The sequence below is a fragment of the Xiphophorus couchianus genome, chromosome 21 (assembly GCF_001444195.1).
Source record: "Xiphophorus couchianus chromosome 21, X_couchianus-1.0, whole genome shotgun sequence".
In the NCBI taxonomy this organism is placed as follows: Eukaryota; Metazoa; Chordata; class Actinopteri; order Cyprinodontiformes; family Poeciliidae; genus Xiphophorus; species Xiphophorus couchianus.
In genome coordinates, this window is record NC_040248.1 from 598,192 (window position 1) to 615,088 (window position 16,897).

Sequence of the window (16,897 nt, forward strand, 5' to 3'; positions counted from 1 at the left end):
GCAGGCGGTGTGTGTGTGTCACTGTGTGTGTTACTGTGTGTGTGTCACTGTGTGTGTCTGTGTGTGTGTCACTGTGTGTGTCTGTGTGTGTCACTGTGTGTGTTACTGTGTGTGTGTCACTGTGTGTGTTACTGTGTGTGTGTCACTGTGTGTGTCTGTGTGTGTGTCACTGTGTGTGTCTGTGTGTGTGTCACTGTGTGTGTTACTGTGTGTGTTACTGTGTGTGTTACTGTGTGTGTTACTGTGTGTGTGTCACTGTGTGTGTCTGTGTGTGTGTCACTGTGTGTGTCTGTGTGTGTTACTGTGTGTGTTACTGTGTGTGTTACTGTGTGTGTGTCACTGTGTGTGTCTGTGTGTGTGTCACTGTGTGTGTCTGTGTGTGTTACTGTGTGTGTTACTGTGTGTGTGTCACTGTGTGTGTTACTGTGTGTGTGTCACTGTGTGTGTCTGTGTGTGTCACTGTGTGTGTTACTGTGTGTGTGTCACTGTGTGTGTCTGTGTGTGTTACTGTGTCGGTGTGTGTGTGTTACTGTGTGTGTGTGTGTGTTACTGTGTGTGTTACTGTGTGTGTGTGTGTGTGTTACTGTGTCGGTGTGTGTGTGTGTGTTACTGTGTGTTACTGTGTGTGTTACTGTGTGTGCGTATCTGTGTGTGTGTGTTACTGTGTGTTACTGTGTGTGTTACTGTGTGTGTTACTGTGTGTGTGTGTGTGTTACTGTGTGTGTTACTGTGTGTGTGTGTGTGTGTGTTACTGTGTGTGTTACTGTGTGTGTTACTGTGTCGGTGTGTGTGTGTTACTGTGTGTGTGTGTGTGTTACTGTGTGTGTGTGTGTGTGTTACTGTGTGTGTGTGTGTGTGTGTTACTGTGTGTGTTACTGTGTGTGTTACTGTGTGTGTGTGTTACTGTGTGTGTTACTGTGTGTGTTACTGTGTCGGTGTGTATCAGTGTGTGTGTGTGTTACTCTGTGTGTGTTACTGTGTGTGTTACTGTGTGTGTGTTACTGTGTGTGTTACTGTGTGTGTGTGTTACTGTGTGTGTTACTGTGTGTGTGTGTTACTGTGTGTGTTACTGTGTCGGTGTGTATCAGTGTGTGTGTGTTACTGTGTGTGTTACTGTGTGTGTGTGTGTGTGTGTGTATCAGTGTGTATCAGTGTGTGTGTGTTTCATTGAAGTGGTTGTCCAAACCCCAGCCAGCCAATCAGAGGTCAGGAATCTGGTGAAGTTTCTGTGCTGTTTGAGTTCAAAGGTCGTCGGATCCTAAAAATAGAAGCGGTGAGGATGGCTGCTCTCTGATTGGCTGCCAGTTTAACCCTTTGATGTGGTTGGTTCTGGCAGGGAGGAAGTTTAGAAACATCAGCCTTCATTTACGGCTCATGTTGCCGTCTGAGTTTGATCCTGTCGGCTTCAGCGTTTTGGAGCAAAGTGACCCAAACAGAAACCTGCAGCTGCAGCAGCGTTCGCTCTTCAAAGCTCCGGTTCTGGTCCGGACTCACAGCTCTGAGGGGTCCAGGTGTTGGGCTGATTCAGGCTGTGCTGCTCACTCGGCCCGGATCAAAGGCTGCGTGTTCAACAAGCTGTGAATCAGAACCTCCAGCAGGGAGCCGCGCCGACTCAGCAGCTCTCAGTCCAACATGGAGGCTTTTCTCTGACTCTCTGTTTCCACCTTAAGTCTCCTCTGACTCTGTTTCCACCTTAAATCTCTTCTGACTCTCTGTTTCCACCTTAAATCTCCTCTGACTCTGTGTTTCCACCTTAAATCTCCTCTGACTCTCTGTTTCCACCTTAAATTTCGTCTGACTCCCTCTGTTTCCACCTTAAATCTCTTCTGACTCTCTGTTTCCACCTTAAATCTCCTCTGACTCTGTGTTTCCACCTTAAATTTCGTCTGACTCCCTCTGTTTCCACCTTAAATCTCTTCTGACTCTCTGTTTCCACCTTAAATCTCCTCTGACTCTCTGTTTCCACCTTAAATTTCGTCTGACTCCCTCTGTTTCCACCTTAAATCTCTTCTGACTCTCTGTTTCCACCTTAAATCTCCTCTGACTCTGTGTTTCCACCTTAAATCTCCTCTGACTCTCTGTTTCCACCTTAAATCTCTTCTGACTCTCTGTTTCCACCTTAAATCTCACCTGACTCTCTGTGTTTCCACCTTAAATCTCCTCTGACTCTCTGTGTTTCCACCTTAAATCTCTTCTGACTCTCTGTTTCCACCTTAAATCTCCTCTGACTCTCTGTGTTTCCACCTTAAATCTCTTCTGACTCTCTGTTTCCACCTTAAATCTCCCCTGACTTTCTGTTTCCACCTTAAATCTCTTCTGACTCTCCGTGTTTCCACCTTAAATCTCTTCTGACTCTCTGTTTCCACCTTAAATCTCCCCTGACTCTCTGTTTCCACCTTAAATCTCTTCTGACTCTCTGTTTCCACCTTAAATCTCCCCTGACTCTCTGTTTCCACCTTAAATCTCTCCTGACTCTCTGTTTCCACCTTAAATCTCCTCTGACTCTGTGTTTCCACCTTAAATCTCCCCTGACTCTGTGTTTCCACCTTAAATCTCCTCTGACTCTGTGTTTCCACCTTAAATCTTCGCTGACTCTCCATGTTTCCACCTTAAATCTCTTCTGACTCTCTCTGTTTCCACCTTAAATCTCCTCTGACTCTGTGTTTCCACCTTAAATCTCCTCTGACTCTGTGTTTCCACCTTAAATCTTCGCTGACTCTCCATGTTTCCACCTTAAATCTCCTCTGACTCTCTGTGTTTCCACCTTAAATCTCTTCTGACTCTGTGTTTCCACCTTAAATCTTCGCTGACTCTCTCTGTTTCCACCTTAAATCTCCTCTGACTCTCCGTGTTTCCACCTTAAATCTCCTCTGACTCTGTGTTTCCACCTTAATTCTCCTCTGACTCTCTGTGTTTCCACCTTAAATCTCTTCTGACTCTCTGTTTCCACCTTAAATCTCCCCTGACTCTCTGTTTCCACCTTAAATCTCTTCTGACTCTCCGTGTTTCCACCTTAAATCTCTTCTGACTCTCTGTTTCCACCTTAAATCTCCTCTGACTCTCCATGTTTCCACCTTAAATCTCCTCTGACTCTCTGTTTCCACCTTAAATCTCTTCTGACTCTCTGTTTCCACCTTAAATCTCCCCTGACTCTCTGTTTCCACCTTAAATCTCTTCTGACACTCTGTTTCCACCTTAAATCTCCCCTGACTCTCTGTTTCCACCTTAAATCTCCCCTGACTCTCTGTTTCCACCTTAAATCTCTTCTGACTCTGTGTTTCCACCTTAAATCTCCCCTGACTGTCCATGTTTCCACCTTAAATCTCTTCTGACTCTCTGTGTTTCCACCTTAAATCTCTTCTGACTCTCTGTTTCCACCTTAAATCTCCTCTGACTCTCCGTGTTTCCACCTTAAATCTCCTCTGACTCTGTGTTTCCACCTTAAATCTCTTCTGACTCTCTGTTTCCACCTTAAATCTCCTCTGACTCTCCGTGTTTCCACCTTAAATCTCCTCTGACTCTCCGTGTTTCCACCTTAAATCTCCTCTCCTGACGTAGCAGCTCAGACCGTCCAGCTGGTTTCGGCCCAACAGGACCGTGACTCAAGGTCGTAGCGGTTCTTCTCAGTCTGAGGCTGTGACCTTTGACCCGACTGTAAGCTGAGCCGATGTTTGTGTGGTGAAGCAGCTCCGACCCGACCCGCTCAGTGGAAACAGAACCGTTTGAAACAGATTTTCAGTGTTGGTTTGACCCCAGCGGGTTGCCGTTAAAACCATTAGCCTGGATGCTGGTGGACACCCAGAGCTCCCAGAGCTCCCAGTAGCACAGCAGCAGTTGGTCTTTACTCACCAGATCAGATTCAGCTGATCCTGCCTGAATAAATGATCCTCGCTGTTCTGGCTGAACGTTTAAAACCTCCTGAGTTCTGCTGATTCAGGCTCCTGTTTTCAATGATCAGGACTCTGAAGCACTTTGACCTCCTTCATCCTGGACGGACCGCTGAGGCTTCTGGGTAAACGTCTTCTCATTTAACGTCTCATTTTCCGATAATTACACCTAAAGATGAAGTTGGACATCCAGCCAAGTGAAACTGCAGCTTTAGCTTCAGCTAAACAAGAATCACTAATCAGTTTATAAAACTAATCACTTTATTACTGAATATATTTATGTCAGGATTCTGTTCTTACATGTTTAATGTGATTTCTGTTTACTGACATCACTGGAACATCAGGCTTGTAAGATGTAGCTTTAATCTTGATGCAGCAGCTAACGTAACGTAGCTCCAGCAGCTAACGTAACGTAAATCCAGCAGCTAACGTAACGTAGCTCCAGCAGCTAACGTAACGTAGCTCCAGCAGCTAACGTAACGTAACTCCAGCAGCTAACGTAACGTAGCTCCAGCAGCTAACGTAACGTAGCTCCTTCCCTGGAAATGTTTTTCCATGCTACCGGATTTAAGCCGCTATTTTTTCCCCAGGCTTTGAACCACGCGGCTAATATATGTACGTTTCCTATTTTCTCATTTTAGATATAAAGTTAAATGTTTCTCATGTGTTTTAATCATATTTGTTCTGTATCGTGCTGCACGGTTATATTTACAGCTGAGCTATATTTGCATATTTTCTAACTTTGAAAAGGCTTAGCACACTTAGCTTTTGCTAAGCTAATTTACCAGATAAATTCAAAATGCTGATGTACTTAAAGTTCAACATCTGTGTTGAAGAATTGCTCTTTTGTTTCCATTCATGCTCTTATTTTGAAGGGGGTGAAGGCTGTTTCAGCAGTAGTTCTGTTTCTTCTCCTCATGTTCTTCGCCTGTGACGTTTATTCACTACCCAGAATGCATTGCTGCATGCTTTCTGACAGAAGCTCTTCTGTTTTCAATCAGGAAAAATCAGCAGCAGAATTAGCAAAACTCAGCTATAGAATGAAACATGGTGGGAGTCAGCATGGTTAAATTTAGCACATTAGCATTAGCTTCTGCTAAATGTGGTGTTGGTATAGCACATTAGCATTAGCTTCTGCTAAATATGGTGTTGGTATAGCACATTAGCATTAGCTTCTGCTAAATATGGTGTTGGTATAGCACATTAGCATTAGCTTCTGCTAAATATGGTGTTGCTATAGCACATTAGCATTAGCTTCTGCTAAACATGGTGTTGCTATAGCACATTAGCATTAGCGTCTGCTAAATATGGTGTTGGTGTAGCACTTTAGCATTAGCTTCTGCTAAACATGGTGTTGGTATAGCACATTAGCATTAGCTTCTGCTAAATATGGTGTTGGTATAGCACATTAGCATTAGCTTCTGCTAAATATGGTGTTGCTATAGCACATTAGCATTAGCTTCTGCTAAACATGGTGTTGCTATAGCACATTAGCATTAGCGTCTGCTAAATATGGTGTTGGTGTAGCACTTTAGCATTAGCTTCTGCTAAACATGGTGTTGGTATAGCACATTAGCATTAGCTTCTGCTAAATATGGTGTTGGTATAGCACATTAATGTTTGGCACCAGTTCCTATAAGGATAAGCAGCTGAAGACGATGGATGGATTCTCTGGTGCTGACCGTCTGCTTGGACTGGACCAACAGAACCAAACAACCCGGTGGGTCCGATCCTCACAGGAGCATCAGGCTCGTTTTCCTCATAAATTAGCTGAACGAAGAAAACCTGAGCTTCATGTTGTGAGCATGTTGATCTGCTGTGAAACATTTCCAGTGGAGTTTAACGTTCAAGTTTTAAATCTCTGTAAGAATCATAACAGCCTCTGTGGCTGAGAGGCAGAAAACGATGAATGAGGCCAGGAAACCGCCGTCATGAAAGAACAGCTCCGAGCTTCCTGCTGCGTAAATAAAGACGAGCTGAAGTTATTTTCTATTCCAGTCATTTCTGGTCCTGAATAAACAGGGAGGACCTGCAGACACATCAGACTCGTGATTAATGCAGGTCAGACGAGAATCCATCGTCATTCCTGGACACCAAGCAGCCAGCAGCCTTTTAAGGTCACAAAGTGCTGAAAACCGCCACAGGATCTGGATAAATCTGACTGTTTATGTTGGGACCACCTCACTTCCTGTTAGGCTGCTGACGAACGGCTCGGCCTTCATGGGAGCAGGCCGGTCCTGTGGGGTCAGAGGTCACGTCACACAGACTCCTGCTGCGGCGCGGCTCAGTGTAAACATTAAAGTCCCAAACAGAAACGCTGAAATATGAATGAGACGCAGCATAAACAAACCAAAGAGAAGCTCCTTCCTCGCCTCAGACGGCAGCAGGACGAGCCGTGGCGTCACGCCAGCCTGACTCGCTCAGCCTGCCAGCCGAGCGTCGGGTTGCTGGTTGAATTCCTCAGATAAGAACCAAACCGTCTGGCGTTTTATCTGACCTTTATTGAATGGATAAGCTCTCAGCAGGCTGAGATCCAGGAACGCCGCCGCTGCAGACGACCTTCATGAACAATATTTATTTGATCAGAACCAGAAGCTCCATCAGGAAACAAAGATGGCGGCAGAGAGCCGGATTATCAGGAGGTTTTCCTTCTGCCACACGGCGGAGTTAAAACACGGCGTCGGTACAACTGCTGTTTCCAGAACCATGATAACTGACCTGCAGCGGGCTGGTGTCTTTTATTTTGATAGGTTTTATTGGCTCTAGTTTCCTTTATGTGACAGAGGTCAGACGTGTCAAAGGTCACCAGGCCGGGACTCGAACCCGCAACACTTTTCCCTGATTCTCAGGTAAAATGTTGCTGAGGTCGATAAGTCAGGATTGTTTTCTCTGCTTCACTGGTGCGGTTCTGGGGAACCAGAGAACCACAGAGTGAGTTTGGACCAAACCGGACCAGGAAACGCACCGGGAGAGGAAACCGGGAGCAGAACCGTGTGGTTTCACAGCCGGGTCGGGCCGAACGTCCAGCCGGGTCGGTCCTAAAGAGAGAGGACACAGAGCCGGGCCGGGCCGGTCCGGTCCGGTCCAAACGTCCAGCTGCACTCTGGTCCTGACAGAAAACTGCTTCAATACAAACAGCCACAAGGTTCTGGTTCCAGGTCCAGTTACAGTGTCGTCTGGTTCCGTTTCCTCTCAGTGGGTTTCAGTTTTCTGAGGAAGCCGGTTCTGATCCGGGTGGGTTCATTTTATCTGAAAAGGAGCAGCAGAGGAAGAGAGACGGTCGAGTTTTCCTCCATCAGACGGAGCAAAGACTGATGGAGGAAAACTGCACCTACCTGGGGCCTTCACCTGTCATCATCATCATCATCCTCATCATCATCCTCATCATCATCATCAGCTCTAACTCTCTCCTCTCTGCTTCCTGTTTCCTCCAGGTTACCTCTGTCTACCTGCTCTCTGTTTTCCCATCTCTTTCCCATCCTTGACTTCATCTCTCCTCTTTCTCCTCTCCTTCTCTCTCTCTTCTTCTCTCCCTCGTTAGCGGGTCTCATCCCTCACTCCTGTCGTTCTACGCAGGATGACGAAGGAAGCGGCGGACTGGATTCTTCTGATCTGCTCAGCTTTTTGAACTTCTGTCGTCTGTTTTCTCTCTTTAACTCTCTTTGTGCATCATCTCCCCCCAGAGTGTGTGTTTGTGTGTGAATGTGTCGCCTCTTCTGTCTCTGAAGAGCTCTGAGTGCTTTATGTAACACACACACACACACACACACACACACGGTGTGTTAAAGGGACCTGGAGCTGAACCTGAATCTCACCTGAGCCGCCAAGCGGAGTCAGAACTCTGAAAGTCCTCTGAAGGACTCGGCGTCCTCTCAAACTCGGCGTCCTCACAGAGAGGACGCCGGATCAAACACGCTTCATCTTCTTCTACTTCCTGTCTTGTTTCCAGGCTGAAGTCTCCAGATAATTTGGTAGATGAGGGTAAAACTGCTCAAGGACTCCTGAACGTGGCAGTGAAGTCTGTCGGATCCACGTTTCACCGCCGGAACAAAGGAGCAGAAACTAAAACTTTACTACTGAGAGATGAGGATTCTGAGGATCCAAAGGTTAAATCTTTACGTTTCTGATTCTGAATTAAACGTTTAATTTGAGGAAGTTTCTCCTGAGCTTTCTGTGTTTCAGGTTTTCTGTTCTGATGGATCTGCTGCAGTGAGACTGAAACCATCGGATCATCTCTGAAGTTCTGATACTTTCACCGACTGAACCAGAACATTGTTTCGTAGAGACTTTGTTTTATTTCATTCTGTCTTGTTTCAGTTTCCTGCCAACATAAAAAGATGATTTTTTTCATGATTAGTTTAAATTAAGTGAAACTGAAGCAGAATCTGATGGATTCAGAGAAAAACTTTTCTTACAGAGGAAAGTTTAATTTGATTTCTGATTATTGTTTCTGTAGACAAATGTTCCAGAACCAGAACCAGAACCAGCAGTTCTTCCTGAGGCGATCCAGCTGTGATCTTCCTCACCTCAGTGTTTTCATTTGAACTTTCTGTTTTAACACCATAAAAATAAATCAGGTGTTTCTTTTCAGACTCGGATGGATGAACCGTCCCGTCGGTACCGGGACGACGGCGGTCCGATCCGGCTGCATCGACGCAGGATAACGTCTGAGACGGTCCTGACCTGATCTGACTGCAGAACCGGGTCCAAAGATCTGCTGTCGGCTCCGTAATCCTCCAGCCATGCAGGCCGGCTCAGGGTGGGTCCACATACTTTCCTAAATGTTTTCACCTGGAGATCTGAGTCCTGTTTATCCCAAACCTTTATTTACAGCTCCCAGGTTCTGCTGCTCGGTGCTGTCAGCAGAACCTCTGCAAGCCGCTTCCAGCTGCAGGAAGTCAGTCTGGGTTTCTCCTGCAGCAGAGCGAGAGAGAGCAACAGGAAGCTGTGTGGTTTTCTGACTGAGCCGTGTGTTTGAGTGGGACAGCCTGATGACGAGACGTCCAGGTCGGGACGCCGTCCACTGAAGGACAACAACTCTCACTTTCTGGGAAATAAACCTGGAGAAGTTCAGCTTTGGGAAGCTGACTCTGCGTTAGTCAGAGTCTGAGAAACAGATCCTGTTAGAAAGTTTTAAAAAGTAAAATGATTTATGCTGAAACATTCATCTGACTCATGAGTTATCACAGCAGTTTGATGATCTCTGGGAAACTGGGAGGACTGGCTGAAACTGGAACAGAGGAACGTTTGAGTCAGTACAGAACCAGAACTGAATGGGACAGGAAGCTCTGTGGACCTCATCTAGTAATATTTCTGTTGGCGGAAATACAGATGGCCTTGAACTCTCCTGGAATTAAATGTTTGATTTTATCGCTCCGTCCTTCCAGGTTCAGGTCAAAGGGCGTTTGGGAGTCATGGCAACGGCCCAGACCTGTGATGATGTTCAGGATGTGACTGAAGGTGGTGAAGAGTTTCTCCTACTGTTGGTTCATCATTAACTAATATGACCCTTTGACCCCGTGACCTTTCAGAGGAAGCTCAGATTCTTTCTCTGAAAGCGTCTAGACCGTGGCTCGGATGAAAACAGAAATCTGTTGGACCAGCAGCAGAGTCCGGCTTGGTTCCGGCTCCGGCTCCGTCGTCACGGTAATCAGCAGAACACAGCAGGAGGAGGAGGAGGTGTCATGATGTGTGTAGGAGTGGACCCAATCGCAGCAGGTCCAATCGGACCTGCTGCGATTGGGACCTCCTGCTGTCACTACCTGCGATTGCGTCCAATCGCAGGTAGTGACTAGCAACATGGTGAGCAAGGTACCAAGACGGACTGGCGAGTTGTGACTGGGATAGAGGAGCTTAAGTACTGGGAGGCAGTAAATGGACCAATGGACCCAGCTAGAGGAGATGACTGCAGGTGTGAGCAGGTGGCACAGGAAGTAGCTGAGAGGCGCGGAGAAGCTACAGAGATCTACTGGGGAAAACATGGAGGAAACACCAAGGAGCTGGAAATACTTCTAATACTAAAGAAACATTAAGAAAAGAAAATCTGATAAACTACAAGAGAAAAAGACTTGAGGGAGAACATGAGCAAACCTAAACAGAAAGAAGGAAGATCTAACAATAATAAGAACTAAGGAACGTAGAGCTAGAGAAACTAGAAGATCTAAACAAAGAAATAACTAGAATTACTAAAGGAAGGTAAGAATAATTGAACCTACAGCGATGAAATAACTCAAAGGTAACATGACTAGAAACCTGCAGAGAGGCTGAAATAAGGAATAAAAATAAACTATAATGACTAAAAAAGCTCAGCATAAACTCACACATACAAGAACAAAACCTTAGGCAACTAAATAATAAACCGAACTAGAAACATTGATAAAGAAGCAATAAGACATTTCACTCTGAATACCTCAAATAACAAAATCAGAAGGACATGAAGAGCCAAGAGAACTAAGATACAAGATCAGAACCAAACCCAGAGTCCTGACGAGAGGCATGAACTGGACCAGAACCTGGAGGACTGGATCCAGTTCTGTCACATCTTTTCACTAAAGCAGGAGAAGTTATTCCGTCTCTGATTGTCTGATCGGGTCAGATCCTTACCTGCTTTCCTGGCCTCAGGTTCCTTTTTCCATCAGACCTCATGAAGCGCTCTCCTTCTGCCTGGGCTGAGGTGACCTTTAACCTTTGACCCTAACTGAGGCCTGTAGACTCTGCTTTGGGCTAAATCTGTTTGGACATCCAATCTTTTAAAGATCCAAAGATGTTTTCCTCTTGGAAAATGGTGGTTTGGAGATGACCTTTGACCTTCCGTGGAGCGACAACCAGCTGAGGTCACTGCTTTGCGTTGTTACGTCACACCTGGAGCAGGAAGCTGAAGATGATCAGCAGCTCCTGATTGAAGCAGGAAGGATCGACTCCAAGCACCGAAAGATGTTTTGTTTTCCTCCCATGATCTGATGTGAGGCTGGAGGAGGATCTGTCTGATCACAGATCATCAAAAATAAATAAGGTTACGTAAACATCTGGTATCACAGCGCAGGATGAAACATTCATCTGCTGAAAACACCGAGGAGGAGAAAATTCACTTTCTGTGTGTCAGTCTGGACCCGACATGTTTGCATTTGTAAAGTGCTGTGAGTATAAATAGGAGGATAAATTAAACAGAAGAAGCAAACACTGGTCAGAACCAGAAAAAGTGTTTGTGCAGAGCAGCAATTAGAGGCGACAGCAGAGAATCAGGTTCCAGAGAAACGCACAAACAAACGTCTGCTTTATGTAAGCCGTCTGGGCCGTCGCTGCGAAATGACCCGACCCGGTTGGTCCAGCGCCGGGACGGCCGAGAGGCAGGCTTTCATTATATGCTACATGTTCCCGCTAGATTCGCTTCAGAACCGCATATAATCACATGTTTACCACTGATGCACAAATATTTAAACCCAGAAAAATATAAATATTTTCCATTTCAAAACTTTAATACCTAAAATGTGACAAAGAGACGGAAACTTAAATCTGCCAGCAGGTTTAAAACACCGGGTTGGTTCTGACAAGATTCTGGCAATTAATCCAAACAGAACCAACATAAAACTGGTTCTGAAACGGTTCTGATCATTATTCCAACATGTCTTCATTCTGCTGAGTCAGCTTACGTCTCGTTTTAACACGTCAAACATCATCAGTTCACATTAATTATCAGGTTTAATTAATAGCACCGACACACACACACACACACACACACACACACACACACACACACACACACACACACACACACCGACACCTGGACTTACATCAGCCTGAACCAACAAGGCGTCTCTTTAGTCTCTTTCCTCTGTGACTCAGCAGATCAAACGTCGTTTCCTTTGACAGAATCTGACATCAGTTCAAGTTTTTATCTTTATGAGAAAAAGATAAAAACATCTTAATGTTGGTAACAAACACTGAACACAAACCTTTAAAGAATCCATTGGATTAGAACCGGACCACACACACACACACACACACACACACATAAAACAACCTCCAGTCAGTAACACGACGGCTCATCCTGGCATCTTCCAGATGAACATCAGGCCGGTACCGGACTCTGGGTTCTGGTTCTGTGACCCACAGAAAACTCTGTAAATTTTCTGTTCAGGATGAAAACCTGGCAGAATAAAAGATGAAATGATGATGTCATCATTCAGGAGAAAACACAAATGTGTGAGTTTTTTCCAACACCTGGAGAACACACACACACCACACTCACACACACACACACACACACCACAAACACACACACACACCACACACACACACACCACACTCACACACACACACACACACCACAAACACACACACACACCACACACACACACACCACACTCACACACACCACACTCACACACACACACACACACACACCACAAACACACACACACACCACACACACACACACCACACTCACACACACCACACTCACACACCACACACACCACACACACACACACACCACACTCACACACCACACACACACACACCACACTCACACACCACACACACCACACACACACACACACACCACACTCACACACACACCACACACACACACACACACACCACACACACACCACACACACACACACCACACACACACACACACACCACACACACACCACACACACACACACACCACACGCCTCCAACCCAGCTCTGATTAGTCAGCTGGAAAACCCAGTAAACTGATGTCATGTTCGTCTCTCCTGGTTCGTTGGATCTGTGAAGCTTCAGAGAGAAAGAGATAAAGAATCATGAAGAAGAAAAGACGGATAAAAGACGTTTATTATTCCCACAGGAAGAGAAACAAAATAACAGAATAAAAACAGTTTTTAGTCAGAGACACAAAATGTCCATAAAACAGAAATAAAGAACCAAAAGCAGAAACAGGATTTATTGTCACTTCAGAGATTCAGAGATCAAACAAACAAACTGCAGTTTAACTGAAGGTGTTTAATGTTAGCCGATGCTAACAGATTACAGGCTGCTGATGGTCTGTGCTACATAAGGAGCTACAATGATGACAAAAATCTCTAAAATGAAATTAATCAGAGTTTTCCCGGCGCCCCATGTGACCTTCAGGTTTTGGACTTGCAGTTTTCAGAGTTCCTGTATCACCTCGGTCCAAACCGTTTTGTGGCGTTCCACAGTTCAACCAAACACAATCTGAGGATGAGGATGAGGATGAGGAAGCTGCTCTGGCTGCTGCTTGGTGATACAAGTTTAGGGAAAAACATGATGTGTGGAGAAACATTCAAAGCTTCAGTTCCTGGAAATTTCTAATTATTTATGCAGCATCTTAAATGTGGAAGTTGATGGATTCAGCTGATCTGCAGCATTTTTTCCTTCTAACTGATTTCACTTCATTTCCTTTGAGAGCTGAAGCTTCAAACCTTCATCTGCAGCACCTTCCTGTCCGTCTCCTCGTCTCCTCGTCTCCTCCCCTCCACTGCGTTCGGTATGCAGGTCAAATGCAGAGTTGGATGTAAACGTCAGGTCGACCAAAAGAGACACGAAATGAAAACTACAGACACTTCAAAACGTTCCCACGGCAACCCGGTGGAGGCGGCGCGGGGAGGGGTCACCTACAGGTTCGCTCAGGTTCGCTGCAGCACTGCTGGACAGGGAGCAAACTGGGACCAGCAGGACTTTAACTGGGCAGAAGGAGTTCAGGAGGAACTTACTGGGATTAAACTGCAGCTCCATAAAACCTTTCAGCAAATAAAGACAAAGAAATTCAAACCAGAAGTTGAAACTGAAGCTCTGCAGGAAGTTCAGCCTGACGCTGTTTTAACCTTTGAGTGTCAGCGAAGCCTGAGCCTGATGAGCGAAACGACGAGAGACGATACGATGAATGATGCGATACGATGAATGATGCGATACGATGAATGATGCGATACGAGGAATGATGCGATACGATGAATGATGCGATACGATGAATGATGCGATATGATGAATGATGCGATACGATGAATGACTCGATACGATGAATGGCGCGATACGATGAATGATGCGATACGATGAATGACGCGATACGATGAATGATGCGATACGAGGAATGATGCGATACGATGAATGGCGCGATACGATGAATGATGCGATACGAGGAATGATGCGATACGATGAATGATGCGATACGATGAATGATGCGATACGATGAATGATGCGATACGATGAATGACGCGATACGATGAATGATGCGATACGATGAATGATGCGATACGATGAATGATGCGATACGAGGAATGATGCGATACGATGAATGATGCGATACGATGAATGATGCAATATGATGAATGATGCGATACGATGAATGATGCGATACGATGAATGATGCGATACGAGGAATGATGCGATACGATGAATGATGCGATACGATGAATGATGCAATATGATGAATGATGCGATACGATGAATGACGCGATACGATGAATGGCGCGATACGATGAATGATGCGATACGATGAATGACGCGATACGATGAATGATGCGATACGAGGAATGATGCGATACGATGAATGATGCGATATGATGAATGATGCGATACGATGAATGACGCGATACGATGAATGGCGCGATACGATGAATGATGCGATACGAGGAATGATGCGATATGATGAATGATGCGATACGAGGAATGATGCGATACCAGGAGCGACCAATCATCTGCAGGGAAACCAGTCAGACATGAACTTCCTGCTCCTCCATAAACACTGGAGCCAATTTATTTAACAGTTTTTCCCTGGTTGGTTTAGATTCAAATAAATAATGAAACAACCAAAAATATGGACAATAATAATAGATTGTATGTTGATATTTATATTTTATGTCTCTCAGTCAATGAAAGTTGAAGAATCGGTGCAGGAATTGACGTTTCTCTGGGATTCTGATGATTTATCTTTTAGTTTGGAGAGTTTCCTTCTGTCACCCTAATCTGGCCAAATTAAGAGATTAATCATCAACCTGCCAGGAACTCGGGTCGGGTTACAGGAAGGTGACGGGAACATTCTGGTCCATTTGATTATTTTAAGGGTTAAGATAAGAAACATTAACACAAAATGAAATACAAGATGTTACAAGAACTGTTTAAAGATCCAATGATCCGTTCAGAACGTGTTGAGTTTCGGGTTCACCTGCAGAACTGTGAATCAGAACCATGATTCAAATGGATCCATTACAAAATAACAACAGAATGTTTCTGAGGATTCGTGTTTAATTTGCTGCTGCAGCTGTTTGGACCACGGACCAGAACCAGTTAAATCTGGGAAAGTTTCTGAGCCAGAATCAACAGGAAGCAGCGGCAGCTCAGACTCTGATGCTCTCTGGCTCACAGGTCCAACTTTGATGCTGCGTCAGAACCGTACCGCAGCTCCATGACGTCACAGAACCACTTCAGAAGGAGCAGCTGCTGACGGAGAGCGCTGAGTCAGGCAGCTGGGGCTGCACCTGCAGGGAGACGAGCGTCTGACCTCTGACCTGCAGCAGCTCACCGTGAATCTCTGCTCCCTCCGTCTCTGACCTCCATGACCTCAGGTCCAGTTCTGGTCTGGTCGGCTGCTGATCATCTTTAGTTTCCTGTTTATGTTTTTATGAAGCAGAAACCATGAAGCTGCGGAGCGGGCCGGACCCGGTCATCACCGTGTTTTCATGTAATTATGTTCCAAATAAACAAACTAAACTGGACCTGAGCTGGACGGGGAAATCCCAGTCAGGCTGATCGTTTACAGATCAGATCAAAACTGGACCAGTAAATGAACGGCATTAAATCCTGAATCATTTAAACGAAGCATAAAGGAAGCAGAAACTCTGCAGGTCTCACTTTCCCACATGTTGGATTTTTACACGTGACGATGAAAAGGTTTCATAAAATGAGGCTGTGAAGCTGCATGAATATTAAAATCTCCCACACAAACCTGAACTCTTGTGTAAATGTGAGGCCAGCTGTGCGGCCCGCAGCATTATTACCTTCCACTTCAATCTGTCCCAGCTGACGGATTTACATCCCATCGCCGAGGCGAGGAGGCTCCGCTGAATCACAATGATGGAGGAGGAAGGGAGACGCGGCCGACGCTCTCAGAGCCGCTGCAGGGGAAGGAAACTGGACCTGGAGAGGAATAAAGCTTTCATCTGAACACGGCCGTGATGTCAGGATCTGCTGGCGGAGCAGAAAGGAGACGGGGATGAGAGAGAGTAATCTCTCCGGTTCTGTTTCTGCTGCTTTGTTACATCAACCTTTAACTCTTGATTCGGTTTGTTCCACTAAACCAGGAGAGGAAAACATGGAAACGTAGCAGAACAAACATCTTCTGTTGCTGTTGGCTCATCGCAGGCTGATGTCACACAAACCATTATCGGTGCCTTCAGGGAGCGTACGTCATCCGGATGATGCGTCTGACAGGCTGAAGATTTACAGCCGGAAACCTGAAGAGACACGACAGCAAAACCACAGGAGAGAAAAACGTTCAACTGAACTGAATGAGTGGAATTAAATTTACCTGAACTGAACTAAACTAAAACTAAACTAAACTAAACTGAACTGAACTAAACTAAACTGAACTGAACTAAACCGAACTAAACTGAACTAAACTAAACTAAACTGAACTGAACTAAACTAAACTAAACTGAACTAAACTAAACTAAACTGAACTAAACTAAACTAAACTGAACTGAACTAAACTAAACTAAACTAAACTGAACTGAACTGAACTAAACTAAACTAAACTAAACTAAACTGAACTAAACTAAACTGAACTAAACTAAAACTAAACTAAACTGAACTGAACTGAACTAAACTAAACTGAACTGAACTAAACCGAACTAAACTAAACTAAACTAAACTGAACTGAACTAAACTAAACTGAACTGAACTAAACCGAACTAAACTGAACTGAACTAAACTGAACTAAACTGAACTGAACTAAACTAAACTAAACCGAACTAAACTAAACTGAACTAAACTAAACTAAACTAAACTGA

General features: G+C 45.0%; 1 long non-coding RNA gene across 1 annotated transcript; it reads left to right on the forward strand.

The window, feature by feature from the left end:
• The first annotated feature begins 5,374 nt into the window (after nucleotides 1–5,374).
• LOC114136516 (uncharacterized) lies at nucleotides 5,375–9,234 on the forward strand. Its single transcript, XR_003593827.1, has 2 exons — nucleotides 5,375–8,646; nucleotides 8,721–9,234. It is a non-coding gene; the product is annotated as an uncharacterized LOC114136516 (long non-coding RNA).
• The last annotated feature ends 7,663 nt before the right edge of the window (nucleotides 9,235–16,897 follow it).